Raw genomic sequence first — 26,515 nt, 5'->3', positions numbered from 1 at the left:
AACTAAAATGTTTCACATTGGGGATTTCGCTCGTACATAGCTATGCTATTCATATGAGTGATATACCTGTATATATTATAATTCCTTCTGGGAAAATCTCGTCACATGGCTCAGTTGAAAACATGTGAACAGGAGAAGAAGGAGAAACCTTGAATTTTCAAATCGATAATGTGAGTTAAAAAAGAGGCTCAACATATATGTAACTTTAAATAATTATGGTGAATGCTCCAACAATGACATCAATAATTTACTAAACAAAGCCATTTAAAGCATTACAGCATCTGTGTAATGTAGATTGTAAAGGTTATGGACGTGTTAATAGATTCTACAGGATTATCCGGAATGTGTTCAAGCAATATTGCTGAATATGAATTGCATTTTCTCTTTGATTGCAGTACATATACCATATACAAAGACAGATATGTTGTAAAATATGGCTTTTTCTTCAATAACCAAATACAAGAGGCGATGGGGTAGCCTAGTGGTTAAAGCGTTCACTCGTTACGCTGACGACCCGGGTTCGATTCCCCACATGTGTACAATGTGTGAAGCCCTTATATAGTGTCCCCCGCCGTGATATTGAAATAATATTGCTAAAAGCGGCGTAAAACTATACTCACTCACTACAAGTGACTATGAAATAGCAACATTAAGCGTGTATTTGTGCAAAATGTATCAAACAGGCTTAATGTTAGAAATACCAAAAATATCTATTGTCATTGACGTCTTCTGTTTCGACAGTTTTAATAGTATACCATCCTCAAAGGGGGTTAAAGTACTGTAAAATTATTGTCCTCCTGAGAGGGTATGTAAGTCCCGAAATATTCCAAGTAAATAAAAACTTTCCACTTTTTTAATCGTAGAATACGTGTCTCTTAAATATATGGCTAGATTTGTTAAAATTGCTGACGGCTGAAGGGATGGTGTAAATCCAGCTAGGGTCCATGTAGCCGAGAGCCGCGATGCGGTCCTATACAGTCAAGACATGACCCTGCATCGTGGCCGAGAACACCACCTTCATAAATCCTATTCAGATTCTAGTGGCCGATTACCCCTCGTATTTTCTTGAGATTTATTAAATATATACTGAGTCAAAAAAGAAACTTCACATTCTTTCTTCAGGGCACTATAAAAGAACAAGAGATGGTAAGATGGTTAAATTGTTATTATTTCATTGCTGAGATCTGTGTGATGTACTCGATACACTGACAGTGCCATAATCAGTTCCATAAGGCTACACCGCCGTTCCAAAACATGGGTATACAGAATGTCAAGTCACAAGAATAAAAATGCGGAATTTCTCAGTTCAATGTCGTGTATGGCCGCCCCGCGCATTCACCACTGCCAAACACCGTCTCCTCATCGACTGCATGATGCTTGTGAACACGTGGTTGGGGATTCTGCGCCATTGCTCTTGCAAGGCAGCGCCAAGTTCCTGCAAATTCTGAGGTTGGTTCCTAGGACCATCGCTAAAGACGACTCGATTCCAGTCTCTCTGGGTCCATCGGAGGTGACGTTGGGTCCACAGCAGACGTTGACGTTAATGAAACGGCGTCAATATTGGCCCACGATATGGACGTCGAGAATGGAGATTGGCAGCCCCGCAACCGATTTCGAATGGTCTGTGAGGACAGTCGACCTCTAAACATCTCAGCCCTGGTTCGTGTAGCCGGCAGAAATCTGTGACGTAGGACGATTTGACGGTCTTCTGCTCATGACGTCACACGTGGACGACCCGACCTTGGGCGATCAGAAGTGGTGCCAGTTTGTTGTAGACGACCTCGCAAGTCATACACAGTACGACGGCTGCATCCCATTGCTCTTGCGACGTCAATAACTGATCTTCCCGCTTGCAACATGCCAACGGCACGTTCACGTTGCACATTTGACAATCGTGGCATTTCAAGTACCGTTAGAACTGTGGTTTAAAAGGTGTTTTTTCTTGAGGCCAATGCAAACACGTGCATATGAAGAAAACTTTGATGCAAAGATTACGTGATCGACTGCACGTGCAAAACCTGATTTGGCACTAACGTCATTTGCACGACGAATGGATTGGTTTGAGTGGGTTTTGCTAACGTTTTTCTAGAGTCGAAAGATAGGGATCCAATTTCGGATACATAGATGTATCATCAGAGAAAAATTATTCATTATTGTTCAAATTACATTTTGTGAAGTTTCTTTTTTGACTCAGTATATATTTCCTGTGGGGTTTGACTGAAAAGTCGATATCGATGTACTCCCAGATAATTTCCCTATACATACACGTAACTGTCATATTTTTGTGATCATACATTTAGATATTAATGGGCCTGAAAACAGGTGAGTTCTTGTTTCAACGACAGCGAGTTGACATGTGCGCATGCGCCAAATTTCTATAGTCCGTATCGGGGGACGTTCTTCATTGGCGGTACGCAATACTCACTCTCGCCTCCCGTTTCGCGCGCTCGTGCTTTGGGTGAATCACACTTAATGTATATTATATTTATCTGCTTTTATGTCATAATTTACAGATTTTCCTTCAAATGACTGTTTTTAGCCATCATTAGATCTTATATTCGTAATCTGATGGAGATGAAGTTAGTGTATTGTTTTACGCCACTTTTAGCAATATTCCAGCAATATCACGGCGAGGGACACCAGAAATGGGCTTCCCACACTGTCGCAGAATAAGTTGGACACTCGAGTAGGTATCAATAAATTACATTCAATAAAACCAACTATCGGTTGACAAAGTTATTATGCGAAGAGGTCGTATTGGCCACACCAGATATTTACTAAAAGGTGAGGATCCTCCGTTTTTGTGTCCCTTGTGATGAAAGATTCGCAGTCAAACGTGTCCAGCCTGACTGTTTATTTTTCCATCACAAAGGATAAATATTCAGTGTCAAAACGGTTAAAGATTTTTTTAATAATGGTAACTGTCATTTAATTATTGATTTTATAAAAGAAATAGCCTGATCGATAAAGTGTGATTGATCTGTTTTGTAGATAGATGTACATGTATATGCATTTGTGATACAGTCGACGTCTCATCCGTCCATCCGAAATCATTTTGTTTCCGGAGCATAACTCAAATACCGTTCGATATTTTTCAACAAAAATTGGTAGATATGTCAAACATAACCTAAGGTGGTGCCTTTTGCTATTTACAGATTATTGTCATTTCTATTTTTCTCGGTCTCCATGGAAACGTTTTGGACTTAGTCTTAAAGAAGGGTGGGCTTCGTTTCCGGAGCATAACTCAAAAACCGTTCAATATTTTTCAACAAGACTTGGTAGATATATCCAGCAGAGCCTAAAGTTGTGCCTTTTGCTATTTGCAGATTTTTGTCATTTTTATTTTTCCCGGTTTCCATGTAAACGATTCGAACTTAGTCTAAAAAAATCAAGTTGGACTTTAAGCAGGTGTCAAATGATCTTCTTGTTGAAAAATATTAAACGTTGTTTGAGTTAAGACTCTGGAAACAAAATAACATGCCGGGCTGTGGGGTGGGGTGGGGTGTAGGGAGTGATAAATGAATTGTTTTTGTCACGATATGGCTAAAATATTGCCGGTGTGACTATAATCTCAACTCACTCACTCACCATTGGAATAATGTCCTGGATAGATAAACAATTGGATAGTTTATCATGTATCTTACTGTGTACAACGCGAGCACCTGTTTCGCGAAAATTAAATGTAATATTTATGCTCAGATATTATGCCCGGATCAGGCTTCTGGTTATTCATTATCATGTGGCTATTTTCTTCATAATTATACGAAGAAAGGTGAACTTAAAAATACCCTTTTGGTACGGAACTATCAGAGGGATGCTTGAGATTGGTCAAAAGGAGGACATGTCATTGTTTTTTTAAAAAAACAATTTGGTACAGCTCTTGCAGAAATAAAGTGAACAGTTTGATATCATGTCATGGGATTATTGGCAATATATAGTGATTAAGTCGTGTATATTGTAAACAAGAGTCATCCGAAGATGACAAATCCCCCCTGCCCCCACATATTTGAAAGAACAAATCATCTGACAGTTACTTAAGTCCAGATTGATTTTTTGTTAGACTGAGTCCAAATCGTTTCCTTGGAAATCATGAGTAACATAAATGCCAAAAATCTGTAAATGGCAAAAGGCATCACCTTAGGTTCTGTTTGATATACCTACCAAATTTTGTTGAAAAATATTGAACGGTTTTTGAGTTATGCTCCGGAAACAAAGTGATTAGGGACGGATGGACGGACAGAGAGAAGAGGCGTCGACTATATCCCCCCGCATTACATGCCGGGGGGATAAAAACAAAACGAGTATACCGTTAAACGTTTGTGACAAACGTACACCTAGTGAATCATGAAAAGGCCTTTGTCAATATATAGATATAATACAAATTTCATAACCAGGATAATTCCTAATTAATATGTGTGTATATACATTTAATAATATATTAATAACTTTCCTAAAGTGAAACATTCTGTTGTACTAATATATCCTTTAAAGTATTTTTCTCTGAGAACATACAGATCTTATCAAATCTATAAAAAATATATGGAAAGAATCTGTATCATTTGATAGCATATTGGAAGAACCATACAATCCATGTAACCTCAGAACTTTATACATGGAGGGAAAAGTATGCAGATTAATCTATGCTGCTGTGTAAAGGATATTGCCTTAAAGGAAAAAATAGTCAATCACAATGGCAAAATGATATTTATACAGAAATATCGAAATATAATTGGATGGAAAACTATTTACCGTTAAGAACAACAATAAGACAAAGTTAAGATAATTCCAACACGATATTATTCATAGAATGCTGACAACAGATGAAAACATGTTCCAATATAATATTGTAGCATATTCTCTGTATTCTTTCTGCAATGCTGAAACTGGAAATATCATTCATTTGTTATTTGAATGTACACAGGTAACACTATTGAGCCAGAATCTTATAAAATAGATAGACAATAAATCAGGTACTCACTAAATGTAGAATAAAATCACCTCATTTTTGGATTTAAAGAAAAATGTAATGACGTCTGAATTGAATATACCTTGAAACAAACATTACGTCTACACAAAAAATTAACTCCATAATACTACCGAACTAAAACACACCTCCTGAAATCTATATCATTCAGAAAACTATATCTCATACACAGTCTGTGAATACGACAAATTTGTGACCTTGTTTCACATAACAAGACTATATTGTACAGCTATGTCTACCCCGCATGTTTAACAATAATTTACAATAGATTAACTTCAAACATTCATATTGTCCACCAAAATGTAATTTATGACTGTAATAACGAATAACATTCTAATCTGAAACTTACGTCTGCTTGGATTTTATTTCACAACACAGGAACGAAAATTTGGAGAATACTTGAAATTCTCGGCCAGGCGTTGAACTGGAAAAATCGTGGTCCCGGAGAGTGAAAGTGACAAGATCGTGCCCCCTTAAGTGTCCTGTGCACTACGTTGTACATTAATAAATCTGTTAGATCCCATGGACATATCTTTTTGTAGAGATATGAATGGAATCCTCTCTGCAAGGAAAATCTGTAAATTACGACATAAAAGCAGATAAATATAATATACATTAAGTGTGATTCACCCAAAGCACGAGCGCGCGAAACGGAAGACGAGAGTGAGTATTGCGTACCGCTAATGAAGAACGTCCCCCGATACGGACTATAGAAATTTGGCGCATGCGCACAACATGTCAGCTCGCTGTCGTTGAAACAAGGACTCAACGGGTTTCAGGCCCATTAATATCTAAATGTATGATCACAAAAATATGACAGTTACGTGTATGTATAGGGAAATTATCTGGGAGTACATCGATATCGACTTTTCAGTCAAACCCCACTGGAAATATATTTAAAAAATCTCAAGAAAATACGAGGGGTAATCGGCCACTAGAATCTAAATAGGATTTATGAAGACGGTGTTTTCGGCCGCGATGCAGGGTCATGTCTTGACTGTATAGGACCGCATCGCGGCTCTCGGCTAGGGTCCATGCAGGAAGCAAATGTACTGTAAGTCCCCATGGTCCCTGGTATGGTGATGTGCCTTCAGTCGTTGGCAATTTATAGCCTGTTTTTATATTGTATTGTCATTTACACTTCCAATATTTTTGATTTAATTACTAGTTTTAGATTGATATCTGTGATACACTAGTAGTTTTACCTTTCTTCGTCAACAGGTTTTTAATTTCTAACTTTATTGATTTTTAATATAATTAGAAACTCTTCTCGTCACCATATGGCTGTAATATTGCCGATGTGACGATAAATATTAACTCTCTCACTCACTTTAATAGTATACCCCACATCCACTCATGACAATGCACGCACTACACCCAGTGTGGGACTGGTATCAGTATCATACACTCGACTTCCGGTTCCGGTGACGCGCATGGGGTCGGACGTGTGAGCTGAGAGCTCCCCAGCTATCCACTAGAATCCTCAAAATATGGCTACAAATCTAAGAAGCAACAAAACGAAACAGAACAACAAAGAGCCAGAATCATCCCAGACAACAAATTTGGATAATTATGTGTTAAATAAAAGCTTAAACTCAGATTTGGAAAATCGTGACGAAATGACCACACCACCCGCCGTGTGGTGTGGTCATTTCATCACGGAAGTGGGAGGAAGACAACTTCTCTCCTGTGAAGGCACCACGTCCACTGTCAGATTGTGACTACTGTGGTCAACTGTTTAGCAATAACCACACCACCCGACCTTTATTACTGAATCTTTAGCAAAGAATGCTGCAGAAACTACGGAAAATGTGAAAATTGAAATATCTTCGCTTCAGAAGAAAATAGATGAACTGTTGGAAACTGTCAATTTTAACACTGAGCGCATCGCGGGGAATTCGGCGGAAATCAAGAAAGTCCGTTCAGACCTTCAAGATAAAATACAAGGGCTGGAAAACAAACTTCTACAACAGGAAATACAAGCAAGCAAGACATGAATAAACGACAACGCACTGGTACAGATAAGTAATAAGTCGGCATACGATTCTTTAAACGTGCTCCAGATGAATATGTTCAGTTTGGCTTGAATCATGTTTCCGCTTAAACCTCTTTTCATGTAGAGCTGTCATCCCAAAAGTCTTTATTCACGCGTACGTGAATACATTTGTCTTATACCTTGCTCTTCGAGATCAGCCATTTTTTTTTCCTGTTGCTTTGTGTGACATCACTTAATGATTCATCATCATCATTTTCCATTTCAGGACATTGTTTATCGTGTAAATGTCATTGTAAGTTGTGGTTATTGCTAAACAGTTGACCACAATAGTCACAATCTGACAGTGGACGTGGTGCCTTCACAGGAGAGAAGTTGTCTTCCTCCCACTTCAGTGACGAAATGACCACACCACCCGCCGTGACACCAGAGAAAACAAACACTGATGAAATAAAGACCTTTATTACTGAATCTTTAGCAAAGAATGCTGCAGAAACTACGGAAAATGTGAAAATTGAAATATCTTCGCTTCAGAAGAAAATAGACGAACTGTTGGAAACTGTCAAATTTAACACTGAGCGCATCGCGGGGAATTCGGTGGAAATCAAGAAAGTCCGTTCAGACCTTGAAGATAAAATACAAGGGCTGGAAAACAAACTTCTACAACAGGAAATACAGGCACGAAAAATAAATCTCTTGATTTACGGCGTGAAAGATTCTGAGGACCCAGAAAAAGCCTGTAGACAACATTTCGAAGACATTCACGTCGAAGGGTCAAAGGGCATGTTATTTGCCGCAGTATACAGACTCCATCGTCAATCCACGAACCCCTCAGCCAACCTAAACCTATTGTAGTGAAATTCATCACCATGTCAGATAGACAACGGGTCCTGGAGTCAAGGTACAAAGCGTGTAGAATTATGAGAAACAAAAGAATCAAAATCAGAACAGACTTGCCAGTGAAATTGAAGAAATACAGGGGTAAACTAGCAGAAAAAGCTTACGAACTGAGAAAGGATCACAAAATACAAACAGAGAACAGAGGATTGTGCTGGAAGGAACTTCTGTCATTCTGAAAGTGCGCAAAAATGTCGCTGAAGCCTTGAAACCACCTGGCGTGGAAGAGGACTATGTGCCTACCGTATAAGTTCATAAGTTTTGTGCGCAAAAAATGTCACTAATAATGAGTGAGTGAGTAAGTGAGTTATTATTTAACGTCACATTGGCAATAGTGCAGCCATATCGTGACGAGAACATATTTGATTTTGAAGTGGAATATATGTATCAACCTGGAAATTAATTAAGCACCCCCTGATATATTTCATGATAGTAGAGCAACTGTTAACCATCGTTAAACATGAATGATATCTCTGTATTACAACACATCTCTAGTAGTCTAAAAAGGTGTTTCAGTTCCTATGCACTCGTCACAACGCATCCCTTGTGCACGTGAAGCATACAACCCACACTTTTCCCAAAATTCAGTTTCTCTGACATGGAATTTATGGGTATAAAAGCAGACAAATTTGTAACTGTCTACATTAATGAATACTGAAATGGTGAGGAGAAGACTTTCTGAAGCACTAAGGTGGCAAATTGTCGGCATGCATACAACAGGCATGTCCTTCAAAGCTATTGGACGACAACTTGGCTACAGTCACTCGGTCATCCGCCGACTTGTCCGAAAACATCAGATGACTGGAGATGTGAGAGATCCTCCAAGGCCTGGACATCCCAGGAAGACAACGGCCCGTGATGATCGCAGCCTGGCACGTCTGGTAAGGCGAGAACCCTTTGCCACAAGTTCGGTTTTGAAGCGCCTGTGGTTACCCTACAGACAATTATCCACCAGAACCGTCAGAAACCGCCTTAGGGCACTTGGTATGAGGTCCAGAAGAGTCATCAAACGTCCTGCTCTGTCTGATCTCCATAAGAGACGACGTCTGGAGTGGTGTATGGCCCGTCGGCAGTGGAACCTGAGGACATGGAGGCGGGTCCACCGGTCAGATGAGAGCAGGTTTCTCCTCCACGTTACAGATGGTCGAATGAGAGTGTGGAGGCATAAAAACACTGCTTATGTGCCCAGGAATATCCACCCTACTGTTCCTTATGGTGGAGGATCGGTTATGATCTGGGGTTGTCTTTCACACGACTGTAAACTTCAAATGGTGACTGTCCGAGGAAATCTTAATGGTCAGCAGTACATCCGGGATATTCTCCATCCAGTTGTCGTGCCTCACTTTGACAACCACCCGTTGGCTACTCGCCCGATATTCATGGACGACAACGCCAGGCCGCATTGTTCACGTGTTGTGACCGCACATCTCCAGATTGAGGCTGTCATGACATTACCTTGGCCAGCAATGAGCCCCGATTTGAATCCTTTGGAGCACATCTGGGACTTTCTTGGACGCCGTGTGAGGTTGAGAGAACCCCCTCTCCAGAATCTTGCACAGCTGGAAGCTGCTTTGCATGAAGAATGGCGGCAATTGCCACTTAATCGTATCAGAAGGTTTACCTGTAGAATGAGGAGGAGGATTCAAGCTGTCATCCAAGCACGTGGGGGATACACCCGATACTGATGCCAGACCCATCAGATGTTAACATGTGACATTCCTTGTGCATCATTTCTTGTAATAGTCAGTCATTGACAATGCTACGACCATACTTGTTCAGTGACTATTTTCATCAAAAATCAATAGTGACCAAATCACATTGGTTACGGTATTAAAACAACACGAATTGGAATCATTGTCTTGTTGTTCATTTGCCAATAGATCGTATGTTTCACAATAGCTAAGGTTCCACTATCTTTGGAATAGTGAAAGAGTTACAGCAAGTTTTGTTTCTCATCATCCAGAAAATAGGGGGGGGGTGCTTAATTAATTTCCAGGTGTATATATTATAATAACCTGTCGACGAAGGACAGTAAAACAACTAGAATATCACAATTAGAATTAAAACTAGCGTGGAAAGTTTAAAACTAATAGCACTATTGTGACAATACAATATAAACACAGGCTAGAGATCGCCAACAACAGAAGGTAGATCACCATACTAGGGACCATGGGGACTTACAGTACCTTTGCTACCTGCATGGACCCTAGCTGGATTTACAACATCCCTTCAGCCGCTGGCGATTGTAGGAAAATTTAGCCGGAAGTTAAAAGAACGAAAATACTACGATTAAAGTGTGGTAAATTTACATCGTACTTTGAAAGTTCTGGGACTTACGTACCATCTCAAGAGGACAATGATTTTACAGTACTTTAACCCCCCTTTGAGGGTACAGCCACTAACAATCTAAGTTACTCATCTAAACTACCAATAATAAAATACATATCTATTCATCAACATGTATCTAAGAATTCTATTTCCTTTAAAAATTCAATGATTAAATGATAATTACCACTAAAAAGATCCTTCACTGTTTTGACATTAAAACATTTATCCCTTGTAATGGCAAAATCAATACAGTCAAGCAAGACATGAATAAATGACAACGCACTGGTACAGATAAGTAATAAGTCGGCATACGATTCTTTAAACGTGCTCCAGATGAATATGTTCAGTTTGGCTTGAATCATGTCTTCGCTTAAACCTCTTTTCATGTAGAGCTGTCATCCCAAAAGTCTTTATTCACGTGTACGTGAATACATTTGTCTTATACCTTGCTCTTCGAGATCAGCCATTGTTTTTTTCCTGTTGCTTTGTGTGACATCACTTAATGATTAATCATCATCATTTTCCATTTCAGGACATTGTTTATCATGTAAATGTCATTGTAAGCTGTGGTTATTGCTATGCTAAACAGTTGACCACAATAGTCACAATCTGACAGTGGACGTGGTGCCTTCACAGGAGAGAAGTTGTCTTCCTCCCACTTCCTGGGGTATTCCCGGTGGACCCACTGAAGCCTTTTCGGGACACCAGTTTCTTCTGTGTTTTTGCAAATCCTGCATGTCTTGAAACATGAGTCCACAGTCATCACAAGATGGCATTGTTGGGAGGTTTTCTTCACACGTCTGCTCACGCTGAAAGTCTAACTAAGACTGAATTGTCCTAGCTTGGAGGTCTCCTTTAAAAAATGAATTCATTGGGACAAAGTCGTGAATGGGGAGGTGTTTGGGGTTTTAGATCAACCAACAAGTAGCCATATGGTTTCTGGATAACCCTTTGAAACGGCTCCATGAAATGGTGTGTGTTACCTGGATAGATTTGCCTTGCCAAAGTCATAATGGGTTGTTGATCATTAGGGTTGTTGAACAGAAGCATATAATGGCAGTTTCTTCGTTGTGTGGGATCATTACTGAAATACAAATTCTGGTTCAAGACTATCACTGAGAGATTACGATGATGACTTTCTTCCGTAAACAGATCTGTAATGCGTGGATCTTTGCTCGCTGTCGACATTAAGTCGTCGAGGATAACCACATTCCCCACATGGGGGTCCAGAAACGCATCCTTTTCCAGGTCAGAAGGAATGCCTTGATGAAATTCCACATAGGGATAAACATGGGCTTGAATGGTGTTACACAAGGGCTGCCATCGTTTGTAGAGCCAAATAATACGTTCAGCATAAAGTTTAATGTTCATCCTTTCTAGAATCTGTTTTACTAAATAGGTGGGCCCTGAGACAATCATGCTGAATGGGTGTATTAGTCTAAATTCTTCCAAAGACTGAGTAGTACTTTCTGATGAATGTGGTTGTACTGGTTGCTGCTGCTGCTTTTGCTGTTGCTGCTTGATATCTTCTCCTGAATGTTTTGTTCGAATATGACGGGATAAGTCATGAGCCCAAACATATTGTTGGGGGGCATACAGGACAGGGATGCATAATGATGTTCACACATCGACAGTCCTACTACAAATGACACATTTAGCCTTTTGTCTCTATTTAAAAATGTGTTTTCATTCCCTTTGTTGACACTGCTCCCGATGTGTTTTCCCTATTGACGACACTTTCCCTTTCTCTCTTCAACTTGGCTTTAGCCTGTTGAACGACTTTTTGGGTGGGAGACGTGAGAGCAAACGTGTCTGTAGAAGGGGGTAGGTCCATCTTGACCCCTTCCTTCTCATAATAGATCACATAATCATCAACGTTAGTAAAGGGATTGGGATATCCTTTAGCCTGAAAATAGTAATATTTGGTCCATTTCTTAGGGTCGTCCAGATAGGGTCTCCAGTATCTCCTGTTCATTTTCTTGTTCCCGTTGAATACTGACTCTCACACAGAGGTTTCAGATAGAGTGTCACTATCACTGGTCCACGGCAACATGAAGCTAAATCACCGTTTCTGTCCTTTATATAGACGTCTGCTAGCCCTACTTCTAACTCCTAAAAACATATTGCTAGCAGAGAGTGGTTTCAAATCCACGGTCCTCTGGGTTATGAGCCCAGTGCCCTCCCACTGTGCCACTCTGCTCTCCCTTCACCTACCTTTTGTTAGGACTTTTATACATCACATCAACCAATGACAACCAATATGGATTTATTCTCAAATAGTCACAAATACACACAGTACAATGAACAGCACACTCTTACACGTGTAAATCTACATGAATACCCCAGCGGACCACCTCTTTCTGAGGTACTCCTACCAGGGCCAAATACAAACAGTTTGCAGACCATTTTTCATGTTCGACCGAAGGATCATCCTCTACGTACCAGTTCTTGAGAACAACACCACATTGAACAACACTTGCAAACGTCTCTTCTGATTAAGTACACAAATACTGCCTAGGCCATTTGACTAGGAATCTGTTTCATCTGCACAGGCCAAGACTGAAAGGAATTCAGCCGTTCTTGGATCCGTGTTTGAGGTTTGAGAGGGATACTGTCCATACATAGGTACCCACTTAGATCATCATCACCATGAGGATACTCTGTTTTGTCTGTCTCTAGACCCATCAATGTCATGGCTTGTATCTCTCCGCATTCCTCCAAAGCTTTACAGAAGAGGGTGTAAGCTTAGGGTCCTCGTCGGGGAATAAATAAAGCTCTGACCCGGTCAAAGGAGGTTTATGGTTTTTCGATAATCTCATCCTTCATGAAGATGGTAAGGACTTCAAACTGTACCAGTTTGTCGACCACCTCTTCTACAGGCTGTATAGCTAACATGAGGTCGGAGCGATTCTTCCTCAGGATATCACGGTGAGCGGCTTCCATTTTCTATCTTCGAGGTAAACGGCTACCAGAACCAATAGAGTCAAGAGCATGCGTGCGTTCTCTCTGGCGACTGAAGTCTGAATGACATGGGGACTGTTCGGGGGCCTTATATTGACTACTCGAGTCTAAAAATACCTCTGGGAAAGTTGTTTATCCGAAGGTCAGCTCAGTACAAGGTCATTGCCCCCATCCGCTTACCCACGGTCGCGGTATCAGCCAGGTGTTCAATTAGGTCACCAACATGGCGGATTTGGGACTGTGTTCTCCAAGGTCATTGTGAGGTCATGCTTGGCTATGCCTAATGAGGTCAGCCAGGTGTTCGATGATGTCATTTTCTGCTATTCCAACCCCTGTACAACACATCAGAAGAATTAATAAAAGATTTTCAAAAAAAGTGCTTTCAATTCATTTGGAAAGGTAAAAGAGACAAAGTTAAAAGAAATGTTATGGTAGCACCACCCAAAATTGGAGGTATAAATGCCACAGACATAAGGCATGTTATAGCAGCTCAAAAACTTAGTTGGATAAAAAGACTAAATAAAAGCCCAAAATGGTTCAGATACATATCAGATAACATCATTAGCTTTAGAAATCTTTGGTTAGCTGATCCAGGTTATCTTAGAAAAAATGTGTTACCATGTATATCAAATGTCTTTTGGTTTGATGTTTTTTAATGTATCGGTAGATTTCTTACAAAAATATACCAGAAAGTTAATAATTTTTCAGATACTCTATCCCAATCAGTGTGGTACAACAATAACATATGTGTTGATGGAAAACCTATTTTTTATTCTGATTTGTTTGATAAGGGAGTGATCTTTATTAACGACTTTATGAATGACTCTGGCAGCATCTGCAGCTTGGACGAATTTCAGTTGAAACATGACTCGCAAATTGAATGTTTGAGATATCAAGGACTAAGATCAGCAATTTTGAAATATACTGAAAGACAGTCAAGAAAATTGATGTGTCCTTTTCTCCCTTTCAATTTGAAATGTCTGGGAATATCCAAGAAAGGTTGTAAATCCTTTTATGTAACCTTGTGTGACATAAAATTTACAAAAACGCAAAGTCAAACAAGATGGGAAAATATGTTAAGTAAGACATATAATGAAGATGAACTCATAAAATTTAATCTTATGTCTTATAGATGTACAAAAAGTGTAAATTTACAATGGTTTCAATTCAAAATATTAAACAATACTTTAGCTACAAATAACTATCTCTTTCAGATAAAATATATTGATTCTCCGTTGTGTACTTTTTGTGCTAAGGTACCTGAAACAATTATTCATTTACTTTGTGAATGTGAACATGTCAAAGGAATATTGAAAAAGATGACCGATTGGCTCAATCTGATTTCTGAAGACACCATACTTTTATCAAATGAAAACATAATTTTTGGATTCAGGGGAAAATATAATAACCCCTTAAATGCAATATGCTTGATTGTAAAACAATCAATTTACCGATGTAGCAGAAAAAAATCAAAACCAAATTTTCAGCGTATACAAAGAGAAATTGTAAATTATTACGAAGTGACGAAGTTTCTTGACTTTTCAAAATGCCTTTTATACATAGTGGTCATCCTTCCATACTCTCTTCGCAAGTTTTGACAGGTAACATTTTACATTGAATGTTTGTGGTAAAATGTTCAGTCTTGAATCTCAATGTAATAACTGTTCCATTAGACTGCATAAAAAGTGTATAGAAATATGGTGCCGTAAGAACTGTCATAGCTTTATCAAACTCGTCATAGCTTTGTCAAACTTTAATACACTTTCGTCTATAAATTGAAGTCAAATATATTTGTTCTCGGCAGCTGATGTGTATGTATGCTCTGAAGAGAGTCATCCACATGCAACCTGCAGCTATGAATCTAAGGTGATGGGAGGAACTCGGTCTTGTACCTGCCACAGCAGTTACATAGATGTGCCGCTGGACGTTCTCAGTGTCAACAACACCTGCATGAAGAACGGGAGTTGGTCGACACCCACGATTAACTGCTCAGGTAAATCGTGCATTTGACTTATTCTGGTCACCAAATCGATCCTTCATGATTCTTTTTGTACATTATTAATTTGACAAAACGTTGATCAAACTTTGCTTTGTTTCGTATGTATTCAGCTATATGACGTCAGTCTGGACCAGTCAATCCAGTGGTCAACAGCATTATCATCGATTTACGGAATAGGGATACGATTGAATGTGTCAACCCTGAGCTGATGATGAGCCTTATCAGCCTGACTGTGCGTGGATTACCTGAACCCTCTCTGCTGCATGTTCATCTTAATCTGTAAAACAATAATAATAACCATGCCTAATATCAGAGCCCACCACCCTCGTGCTTCTCTTAATCGTTTATACTAGTATATGCCAATCGATTCGGGAGGATGGGAGGCTCTTCATGATAGAATTTTATGGTGTACTTTTGCACATATTTATTCATCAAATGATCCTCTGGTGGTGCATGTCAAAACTCACGATGAAAGCAAGGAATTCCACAGCTATTTAAGCATGCCAATGTGGTTGGACAGAAGCTCAAATCTGAGGTTGATTTTGTTCATAGGGACGTGCTGCTTGACGGTACAGTGATGGGAGTAAACCAGGTGAAGTCCTTCATCAAGTCTTCACAGAGTCGGTCCTTAATGGAGAAGCTCTCTGAGAAACCATTGCATCGTGTGTACTTGCAGTGTGTGGAACAGACAAGCAATCCAACCGGCCCCTTCGCCTGGATGAAGTTGGCTGGCCTTAAATGTGAAACTGAGGGCTTTCTTTTTGCTGCTCAGAAACAGTCACTTCCCACTCGCAATCACTAAATTGTGATACTTAAAGATAATATCGATATGAAACGTCGACTTTGCAATAAATCTACAGAGACTGTCCAGCAGCTTGTCAGTGGATGGCCTTCCTTGGCACAAACACCATATCTTACATGACTTCATGACATGGCTCGTTGCGTCAGCTACCGCCCTCGCCATACCTGAGGCTTTGACTCCGAGGTCCATCCATGGTACGACCCTGAGGCGTCATGGAAAATCATGCTTTTAAATGTCTTTGGAATAGGCCAAATACAGCCTCAGAAGAATGATCAAACATGATCTTGTCCTTTTTGATAAGGTCAATGGATATATTCGTATCATTGAATTTTCTGTCCCTTTTGAGAGCAAAGTGATTGGCAAGATTCAGGAAAAGCATGCTAAGTATGCGGACATCGCCTTTGAAATGTCTCGCTTGCATCCAAAATACACTGTCGTCAGGCTCCCCGTTGTTCTTGGGGCCATTGGTTAGGTAGCTCCCGATATCTTGGCGCAGATCAGGAGAGTGCCCAGGTTTTCCACCGGGAGCACAGTCCTTCTGACACGCCAGGTAATGCAGAAGGCTGCAGTGTTCGGGAGTATACATATTCTCAGGAAGATTCTTGGTCGGTTCTCCTAATGGAAATGTGCAATTCAAACAAATATCAAAATTTCGTCGTTATTCCCAACTAGGCTTTTTATTGTCTTTATCCCACCATCTTCGAAAAGGTTGTTTTACAGGTAAAAATGACGTAAATTTGCATATACAACTGATTTTAAGAAACAGATAAAAACTGACGTCACCATCAGAACTGGTTTAGTACCTTTGTGGCACTTCCCTCTGTGACCTTTGAGATTTTAATTGATCTAGATCAAATTTCCCGCTGTGACCTACAGTCGTTTTGTGTGTCCCTGAATGGCACTTGTGTGCAGTAAGCCATGACTGATAAGGTGTTATTGCATGCAGCACTGTTGAGACGGGAAGATTCATTTACACGTGCATTGTCATATAGGGTCGTCTCAAGTCGTGGCTTTAATTGAAGGTTTGAGTTATATTAACTTGATAAAATATGCGGACCTTACTACTGAAATGTCTCGCTTGCACCCCATGTACACGGTCATCAGGCTATTGTTCTCTGTGCCCTTTGTGCCTGGGTTCTCCACAGGGTGCACAACTCTGACACTCGGGGATATGCGGGAGGTTGCTCTGTGGAGTTATATACATAAACTTCCTTTATAGTTCTTGGTAGGTAATACTAGGCAACTCCTCTTGGCAGAGCAGCCCATTGGCTGTCTGGGCTGCATGAGGCAATTGTACTTCTCTCTGCACCATTCTTTTTGTTTTGTTATTTTATTTCCCTTATTTTCGTACAAAGTCAATGTGTCAAGAAAAGTCCACTAATTCCAGACATTTCCTTGGATTTTGATATTAATCAAACCAGATAGTATGAGAGTATGAAGTAAATACAGAGAGTATGACATAAACTGAATGGATAACATCTTCAACAAAAAAGCACATGACATGAAGACCAAAAATGTAGAAATGATGGTACGCTACAGTTTATCTTCGAGTTGTAATTTTCTAATTTGTATGACATTTCTACCTCTTTTTTAATGTGTTAAATATTTGGATGTCTGTTTGCTAGTCTTGATTTTAAAATATTTTATTTTGTGATAATAATGAAGCGATTGAGCACATCATCATTTCCCAGGGTATCCAAATAATACCTTTTTCTTATCTAAGTAAAGAAGAGTGCCTGTTTTATGTTGAATCCACGCAATAACATTATTCCAAATCTCTGACAATATCACATTCATAGAATATGTGTATTATGGTTTCAACACTTGTTTTACAGAAAGTACAGGCATTGGATTCAATCAATTTCATTTTTGATAGCATTTCGTAAGTTAATATACACCTGTGAATGAGGTGAGGTGAGTTGAAATTCGGTTTTACGTCGTGCTTGAGAATATTTCGCTCATATGACGGCTCATATGCGGCTGCTTGTACTAGCCCAGACTTAAGCTGGTTTTATAGTGCTAGCCCACTGAGATACCACGCCGCAGTGAAGCATGAATACCCCACTCAGACACATTATACTGACTCCGAGCCGACCAGTCCTTGTTGTACCCATTAATGCCGAGCGCCAGGCAGGGACCAACAAGCACCTTTTTCACTGTTCAAATGTTAGTATGTTTCCTTTGTCGTCTATCAAATCGTTTATAGTATTTAGTCCTGCCTTTGCATAGTGTATACTGGCTTGCGCCCAATACGTAAATTGTCATTATGCTACAGTGGTTGTGAAAGAATATCATCTTAATGCTTGGTGTTTTGTCTTTTACTGTTGATGTAGCTTCCCCATCAGAATAAAACCTCAGTTATTGGTTCGCTTCGTCATTACATTTTCCTTGATGTATTGTTCACATTTTGATACAAAGTTCATATCATTTGTTTTAATATTATTATTAAATAAAGTTTTAAGTTTGAATCGTTTTTGAACAATCTCTTAATCCATTAATTGTTTTGAGATCTGATTGTATTTTCTACGTTTGGTACTCTCAGTCCCCCATTTACGACTGATTTGCTAAGTGTTTTTCTACTTATCTTATCTGGTTTATTTTTGCCAAATAATTTTTTTTTAAATTCTGAATTTAATTATCTTATGATTGTTTTATTTGGATTAGGGAGAAATGAGAATAAATGATTCAGTTTAGGTAGTATAAGAAATGGGCTCTTACTGACCATTTCTTCATCGACAGTCGTACTTCTTTCAGTTTATCTGTGTAGTTCCTTTCCACCATTTCTGCCAAATTATGTGTGAAGATGATGCCAAGAAAAGTAAATTCAGTTTCATTCCAATTCAATTCACATTTTTTACATAACATTTCTTTAGAATTTTTCAGGGATCCAAATTTAACTACTTGGGTTTCGTTTGTGTTAATGTTTAAACCCGATAATAATGCATAGCGTCGTAGGATTTGCAGAGTGTTCTTGAGGCAATTGTATATATAAACGTCCTTAATAGTTCGTGCAAAGTTCTACCAGGCAACTCCTCTTGGCGGAGCAGCCCATTGGCTGTCTAGGCTGCATGAGGCAATTGTACCTCAGCTGATGAACTGCCAACTTCTCTCTGCGCCATTCTTGTTCGAAAAATAAAGCATAATAATTATTACCAATCTTAACGCAGACTATTGCATTCAAGTTGCTGTTCGAATCCTGGGGAAACTTCATACAAAGACAATGACAAAGAACCGAAACACTAGTAATAAACAAAATCATTCACAGAAAATCCAATGTGAAACTAAATTAACTCAAACAAAGAAAAATCAAGCTCAATTCCGGGACCGGAATACACCTGAAATGCTGTGTTTATTGCAGGGCACAGGAAGGTAATTTGCTCACATAACATTTCAGGTTTGCATTCATGCAACTCATGCTTATAATCCAGGAGCGACTTACTGGTCTTGCACAAGCGCTTGCTTGGTTTAGGCCAAGTACATGGGTCTGCACCCTCAGTTTCATATATTTACCCATACTCTTTTCCAGGCCCCTACGTGAAATTCAACAGTCCAGTCCTCCGAACCTACACCTTCCTACCGTTACCAGGAAGTAGTTTTAGGAAGATGACAGGGGGTACTTCTTCCATCGTGTATTTGGTGAAGACTTGTACCGACGCCCAAATTGCCCTAGACAATCGTGATAACACGATCCAAACTGACGCCTATCAGATCATTATAGGGGGATACAAAAATACTTTATCTTTGATTCGTCAGTGCAGGGGGTGTCCATTTCTGATCAGTCATACAGAATCGTCCATGCTGTCCTGTCAGGAATATAGACCATTTTGGCTGAGCTGGAAGAAAAGCGTCATTTCTGTGGGCAAGGGACATATTATTGGAAACCAGACGTTTATGGAATATGTTGCAAGTGGTCACATTGTTTTTAGTCACGTTGGTGTAAGCAGCTATGTAAACAATCAGGCTGTGTGGCTATTCAAAGAGCTATAGCTTACATGAGCTCAAGGTTCATTATTGTGGGAAGAATACTAACGGTAAACGTTACAAGAAAGTCACGTTCGTGAACAGAGAGCAGTAATACAACCATTGTACAATACAAACAATGTGTAACACTTTTGTTCACTTGGAATGAAATTCACCTTCCAGTGAATATATTACATGTACGTACGGTGTTAGATGCATGCCTTGTGAAGACGGCAATGGTCATTTTCTAAAAATATTTTTCTATTGTTCAAGCTGTTGTGACTGATACCATTTATATGACACTTGATGATAGACCAGGACATGTACAATTCTGTTTAAAGAACGCTAATAAAGAGACCATCATACAATTTTTTTAAGTTTGTTCATTATTTTTTGTGCGTGAGTGGAACTACTGAGAAAACTAGGACTGGTTACCCGGAGTGAGCAAACAGTGAGTGTGTCAAATCAGGAAATGTGTAAATTTCCTGGAATATTTAGGAAATGCGTTTGGCTTGAGCAAACTGTCCATGAGCAGCTCTCTTGCGGTTAAGCTGGATGTTTTGATGCTGCTCCTCAATCTGTGAGATCTCTGATGATGATGACTCGGCAGAGGATGGATGGTCCTGCTGATGTGTTGCTGGCGGTGAGGATGGCGACTCTGATTGTGAAGTTGATGATTCTGGTAGTGTACTGAATTTAGACGGCTCGGATGTTGCAAGGAGGTCATCTTCAGTGACCAGACGTTCCAGTATTTCAGGAGGAGGGTAGAATGACGAAGACCTACTCTCAGCTGACTTCCAAACAGGTGACTGCTCTAAAAGGTGACTGCTTGATTCCAGATTGATGGCTGCTGTTTTCTGGAACTGCATAAATCCACTCGGCCAGTCGGTTGTGTTATTGTCCGCTAACCAGGCAACTAACATATCTTTGATGTTACAGTTAAGACGTTATACAGACCCCTGGCTTTGGCGATGACGAGCCTTGCCATGTACCATCAACAGATCTGGCCACTTAACCTTCAGCTCACTGATGACTGATGCGGTAAATTCACTGCCGCTGTCACTTTGGCGCACCAAACAGCATAAGTATGTCCATTAGTTGCAAGGCAACTTCTGCAGCACGCTTTGAAGTGAGCGGGCGCAATACACAGTATTTTGTGAGATGGTCCTGGTACACCATGAGGTGGTAACCTTTAGCTGTTGACTGCATATCAATGAGGTCAACCTGTGCACGGAAACCAAAGTCTTTGGAGAGAATTGGTCTTTCAAACCAACCGCTTTCTCTTCTACTGGCACTGGACAGACAGGGATTTGACGGCACAAGAGTTAAATGGCATCACAGGTGATGTTGGCATACTTGTCTAACTCTTTGATCATTTTGTCTCTTCCACCATGACCTGTGAAAATGTGACGAGCGAACGCTTTAGGCTACCCCACCGCCCCCGCAATTTTTAAAGAAAGTGTATCTATTCTGTCGATAAACAACGCAATTTACAGTAATGTACAGAAAATTGTTGATTGGTACATGTAGTCTGTTTCCACACATGCATAATACACAATCGCCTGATGTTCAAGAGCAGGTCCTTAAGAGTCACTGGGTTTCACAAACATGCACAAAACAAGGACTAAGACATAGCCGGCAACAGGGTTTGGGGTATTATATCCAACAGAAAGTACAGGTGTTGGGGCAACGGTACATGCCACGAATGACAAAAATATCAACGCAACAACGTCATCTGCCGACTACAGGTGGGCTGTAGCCTGGTTTTTCCACCTATCGCCAAGAACTATCAGAGAACGTCATCAGAGCCAGGGTCAGCGCGTGGGCTGCCTAGAAAAGGTCGACCACGTGTTACAATGCATTGTCTTGATCTCGTCACTATATGGCTGGAATAATGCCGAAGTGACGTAAAGCCCAACTCAACTCAATTCTTAACCACCGTGACGAACTCACCACGGACACCTGACACGTTACCATTGAGTATTTCCAATACATTTCGCTTCTTTGCAATAGGCGACCCGACAAGATCCGGGTTAGAATGAGCCTTCAGTAACCCATGCTTGTCGTAAGAGGCGACTAACGGGATCGGGTGGTCAGGCTCGCTGGCTTGGTTGACACATGTCATCGGTTCCCAATTGCTGGGAGTGATGCTCATGCTGTTGGTCACTGGATTGTCTGGTCCAGAATCGATTATTTACAGACCGCCGCCATATAGCTGGAATATTGCTGAGTGCGGCATAAAACTAAGCTCACTCACTCACTCATTGCAACAGGAACGAATCATGTTTAACGCTGCGATTTGCCGACGGAAGAGTGGGAGCGTGGCGTTGGAGTGGTGAACGTCACGCCAAGTGTTGCGTACAGGAAGTTGGCCGATTACGTGGCGATAGCGTATTGGTATGGGGGAATTTCTCCGTGCATGTGCACTCACGTCTTTTGTAATTCGTGGGAAGCTCAATGCAGGGTGATATCATGGCAGGTCCTTGTTCAGGAGCTGGTGCCGTTCATGACTGCTCATGGTCCAGGCCTCGAATTCCAACATGACAGTGCGACCCCATACACAGCGGTGGTTTACTCTGCAAAATGCGAGTATCAACATCGAGAGAACCTGACCTCAATCCCTCCGAACACGTTCGGGGTGCTCGTGTCTTGAGATGTCAACCTGGGCGGTGGGGTAGCTTAGTGGTTAAAGCATTTGTTCGTCACGCCGAAGACCCGGGTTCGCTTCCCCACATGGGTACAATGTTTAAAGCCCGTTTCTGGTGCCACCCGCCCTGATATTGCTGGAATATTGCTAAAAGTGGCGTAAAACCATATTCACTCATCACTGAGACGTCAACCCCAGAATGTTCAAGAGCAAGGGCCAAGCTTACCTCATGCTGTTTTCCTTGGTGTAAGGCAGTTAGATGTTAGACAATGTTGCCTGGCTGTTGTTCAATACCGGGGGGTATACACGGTATTGAACAAGCCCCAATACATTATTCCCTGTGATATCCAAAAGTGACCTCAACGTGCAACTGTTGCCTGTGAAGGGTGCACCAAGCGAACATAGTCCTGCTTTACTGTGTGTTCTATGCCCCCATAGACCAGGGGCTGAATTTATCAAACAATTAAGTTTTGACTTAAAAAAAACCTTAAGTTTCTTGAAACTGACTTAGCCAAGTCGAAAACTTAAGTTGGTATTCACAAACGTGCTAAGTCTGAAACTTAGCTAAGTCCGCCGACAAAAACTAAGTCAATTTCGCCAAACCCGATCACGTGATCACTAGGGACTATCCCGGTCATTTTTAGCCTGCCAGTGGAACTCTCTTTACTGAGAGACAGAAACACATGCTCGGGGGAAATTCCCGGACAGCGCAGTCTAAGCCTGTTCATAAATATGACTTCGAAGAAACGAGAAATTATGTTTTTTTAATGACTTAGGTTGTTTGATAAATACGGCCCCAGGCCCCGATTTCTCGAAACAAACTTAAGTTTTTACGCAAAGTTCAAACGGGGTTTGACAATTTTAAACAGCTGAAATTTTAACTCAACTGCATTTTTAAAATAAAAAGGCCCATACAACTTAAGTAATCTATCCACCAAACTCAAATTGTCTACTATGTGTGAGTTTCTTATCAATTTCAGTTCATTCTGGGAAATGCTTTTTCATCAAATTTGAGTATTTCCTCCTCATCACTGCATATATACTCATGGAAACAAATAGGGTAACACATGAAAGTACAAGTGTTCCGTTATTCTTTTTCAGGTTTCTTCACAAGGTATGTATTGCACTATGGGTGAAATTCTGGAAATAAATAAAGGAAAACTCGTACTTTCACGTGTTCCCTTATTCATTTCATGGGGGTATATATTCCGTTGTTTGAAACATTCTTGTTTCTATTATTTACAGATGACTTCCATATAGCTGGAATATTGCTGAGTGTGGCATAAAACTAAGCTCACTCACTGCTATATACACGCAACTTCATTTGACATAGTCATAACTAATTGACATATTCATAAGGGTATGTTGTCATTGCGGGGGATATTGATGACTTTGTCTTCTTGTTGACGTTTGGTCTGACATAGACGCGGTTGAAGCTGACCAAGATATTAATGAATGCTATGGATTATTGTTTTCTTAAGTACGAGGAGTGTTTTCTACAACATTGGAGACGGACGTATATGGAGAAATTTCGAAGAAGGTTACTGCCTAAACACAGTAATAGGCATACTGGTTATCATTAAAAAAACAAGGTCCGTAGTATGGTGATCAACCTTCAGTTGTTGGGTGATCTATAGCCTGTGTATATTGTCGTGTCTTATTAAGTTGCACTGTCTCATGGTTTCATTACTAGTTTTAAAATTATATCTGTGATCATCTAGTTGTTTTACGGTCCTTTGTTGACAGGTGTTTATAATTTACTTTTAAATATTTTAAATCTACAGCTTGATTTAGTCCCGGCTGAAATATTGCCGATGTCACTATAAATTTTACTCACTCACTATCATTAAAACCTACCCTCATTCCGATAACTGGTTATGAGCATCGGAGACATTAATGTTACAGATCACAATTTAAATCATCATGACTGGGGCAAGATAAAGTGCATGTCATACAACCCCGTATTATATCATTATTATAGACACGGTACATCAGTGTTATAGGCAGGGCAAACACTTTTTTCTAAAGGTATCTCATACACATATTCAGATCACTGAGAATAGTATAGACGCAAGGTCTCCTCCATCACACATATAACTGTACATATACCCAGTGATTGCTAATAGCATTAAAACAGCCTATTAAGTTATAGCTTTACGGCCGACAGTATCACCTATAGTAGTACCACCATAACAAGCATCGTACATATATTATTCACTTCATCTCTCATAAGCAAAGGTGAAACAGCATAGAGATATCATGGTGACGATAATTTGACGTAGGATTCATTGTTTTATTCATTATACTGCGATTAGAATATAAATTAGTTTTAACTTTAGCATGTTTAGTGATAAGAAGTCGTAAAACGAGACGAGTAGTATTGTGATTAAGCCTATTGACCTTTGATAAAACGTAAAATCGCGTCTTCATGTAAAATTTCTGCTGAAATCCGAAGCCGTGGTACCACCTGCCGCGTCACCAACATATGCAAACGCACGAGAATTAAACTAAGGGCCTCTGAGGCAGAACAGATACTCCGTGACCTGGTGCCCCTTGTGTCTGAATGACCGAGTGAGTAAGTTTAGTTTTACGCCGCTCTCAGCAATATTCCAGGTATATGGCGGCGGTCTGTAAATAATCGTGTCTGGACTAGACAATCCAGTGATCAACAGCATGAGTGTGTAAGTGAGTGAGATTGGTTTTACGCCACTTTTAACAATATTCCAGCAATATCAGGGCGGGGGACTCCAGAAATGAGTTTTACACAATGTACCCATGTGGGGATTCGAACCCGTGTCTTCGGCGTGACGAGCGAACGCTTTAACCACTAGGCTACCCCTCCGTCCCTCAACAGCATGAGCATCGATCTGCGTAATTGGAAACCGATGACATGTGTCAACCAAGTCAGCGAGCTTGACCACCCGACCCCGTTAGTCGCCTCTTACGACAAGCATGGGTTACTGAAGGCTCATTCTAACCTGGACCTTCACTGGTCGCCTATTGCAATGCAGCGAAATGTATTGGAAATACTCAATGGTCATGTGTAAGGTGTTAAGATCAATATTCTAACCCGGACCTTCACGGGTCTTTGTGTTTGAGGGTTGTGTGGGGTTGGGTACGAGACAAGTTTAAGGATACTCGTGCTGTGGTACATTGGAATTACATGTAAAAGGTCGGTTCTTGTCTCGGAGTTAATGTATATTGCCCAGTGTCATCCAAATGTCGAAGAATATCGAACTTTTGCACAAGAAAAGGCAATAACTGAAAACCACGGAATGCCCAATGCTCACCGATATACCAACCTTTTACAAACATTATTTGTGGGCCATGAAAGGCACACATGTTGATAGTGCAGCCCATTAAAATGTAGGTGCTCAGTCATGGGTATCACTTTGCCATATGTATCACAGTAGATTATGGCGTGATCGGTCGCCCTAACGAATCCGATGTGACAGTTATATTACTGAACCATTGAAATACATATTAAAGTAGTGCCAGTATTGTAAAACTCCATTTACCCATTCCCAATTATTTACATGTGTATCAAAAATAGACAAACCTAACCCCGGTCATACGAGATATCAAGGGTAGTGAAATCCATGCCCTACATTCACAGCATTTACGTTTGCTTTACATGCAAGACAACACATGAAATTTACTGTTTGCCAGATTTACATATCTATGAAACATGTACATACAGAGCGGAGTGACCGCCCTGTGATGTATTGTTAGAGCGCCCGCCCGGAGAGCGGAAGGTCGCGGGTTCGATCCCCGACCGCGTCATACCAAAAGACGTTAAAATATGGTACTTGTTGGTCCCTGCCTGGCGCTCGGCATTAATGGGCACAAGGACTGGTCGGCTCGGAGTCAGTATAATGTGTCTGAGTGGGGTATTCATGCTTCACTGCGGCATGGTATCTCAGTGGGCTAGCACTATAAAACCA

At 40.4% G+C, this 26,515-nt stretch overlaps 1 long non-coding RNA gene across 1 annotated transcript in view; it reads left to right on the top strand.

The window, feature by feature from the left end:
- The first annotated feature begins 19,433 nt into the window (after nucleotides 1-19,433).
- Nucleotides 19,434-26,515, top strand: part of LOC124258112 — a 19,015-nt gene continuing 11,933 nt past the window's right edge. The window contains exons 1-2 of the long non-coding RNA XR_006893500.1: nucleotides 19,434-19,446; nucleotides 24,059-24,060. This is a non-coding gene — a long non-coding RNA (uncharacterized LOC124258112). The remainder of the gene's footprint in view (nucleotides 19,447-24,058; nucleotides 24,061-26,515) is intronic.

Source organism: Haliotis rubra, unplaced genomic scaffold (genome assembly GCF_003918875.1).
Source record: "Haliotis rubra isolate DU_JTF1 unplaced genomic scaffold, ASM391887v1 Scf682, whole genome shotgun sequence".
Lineage (NCBI taxonomy): Eukaryota > Metazoa > Mollusca > Gastropoda > Lepetellida > Haliotidae > Haliotis > Haliotis rubra.
This window is presented reverse-complemented; position numbering and strand designations above follow the sequence as displayed.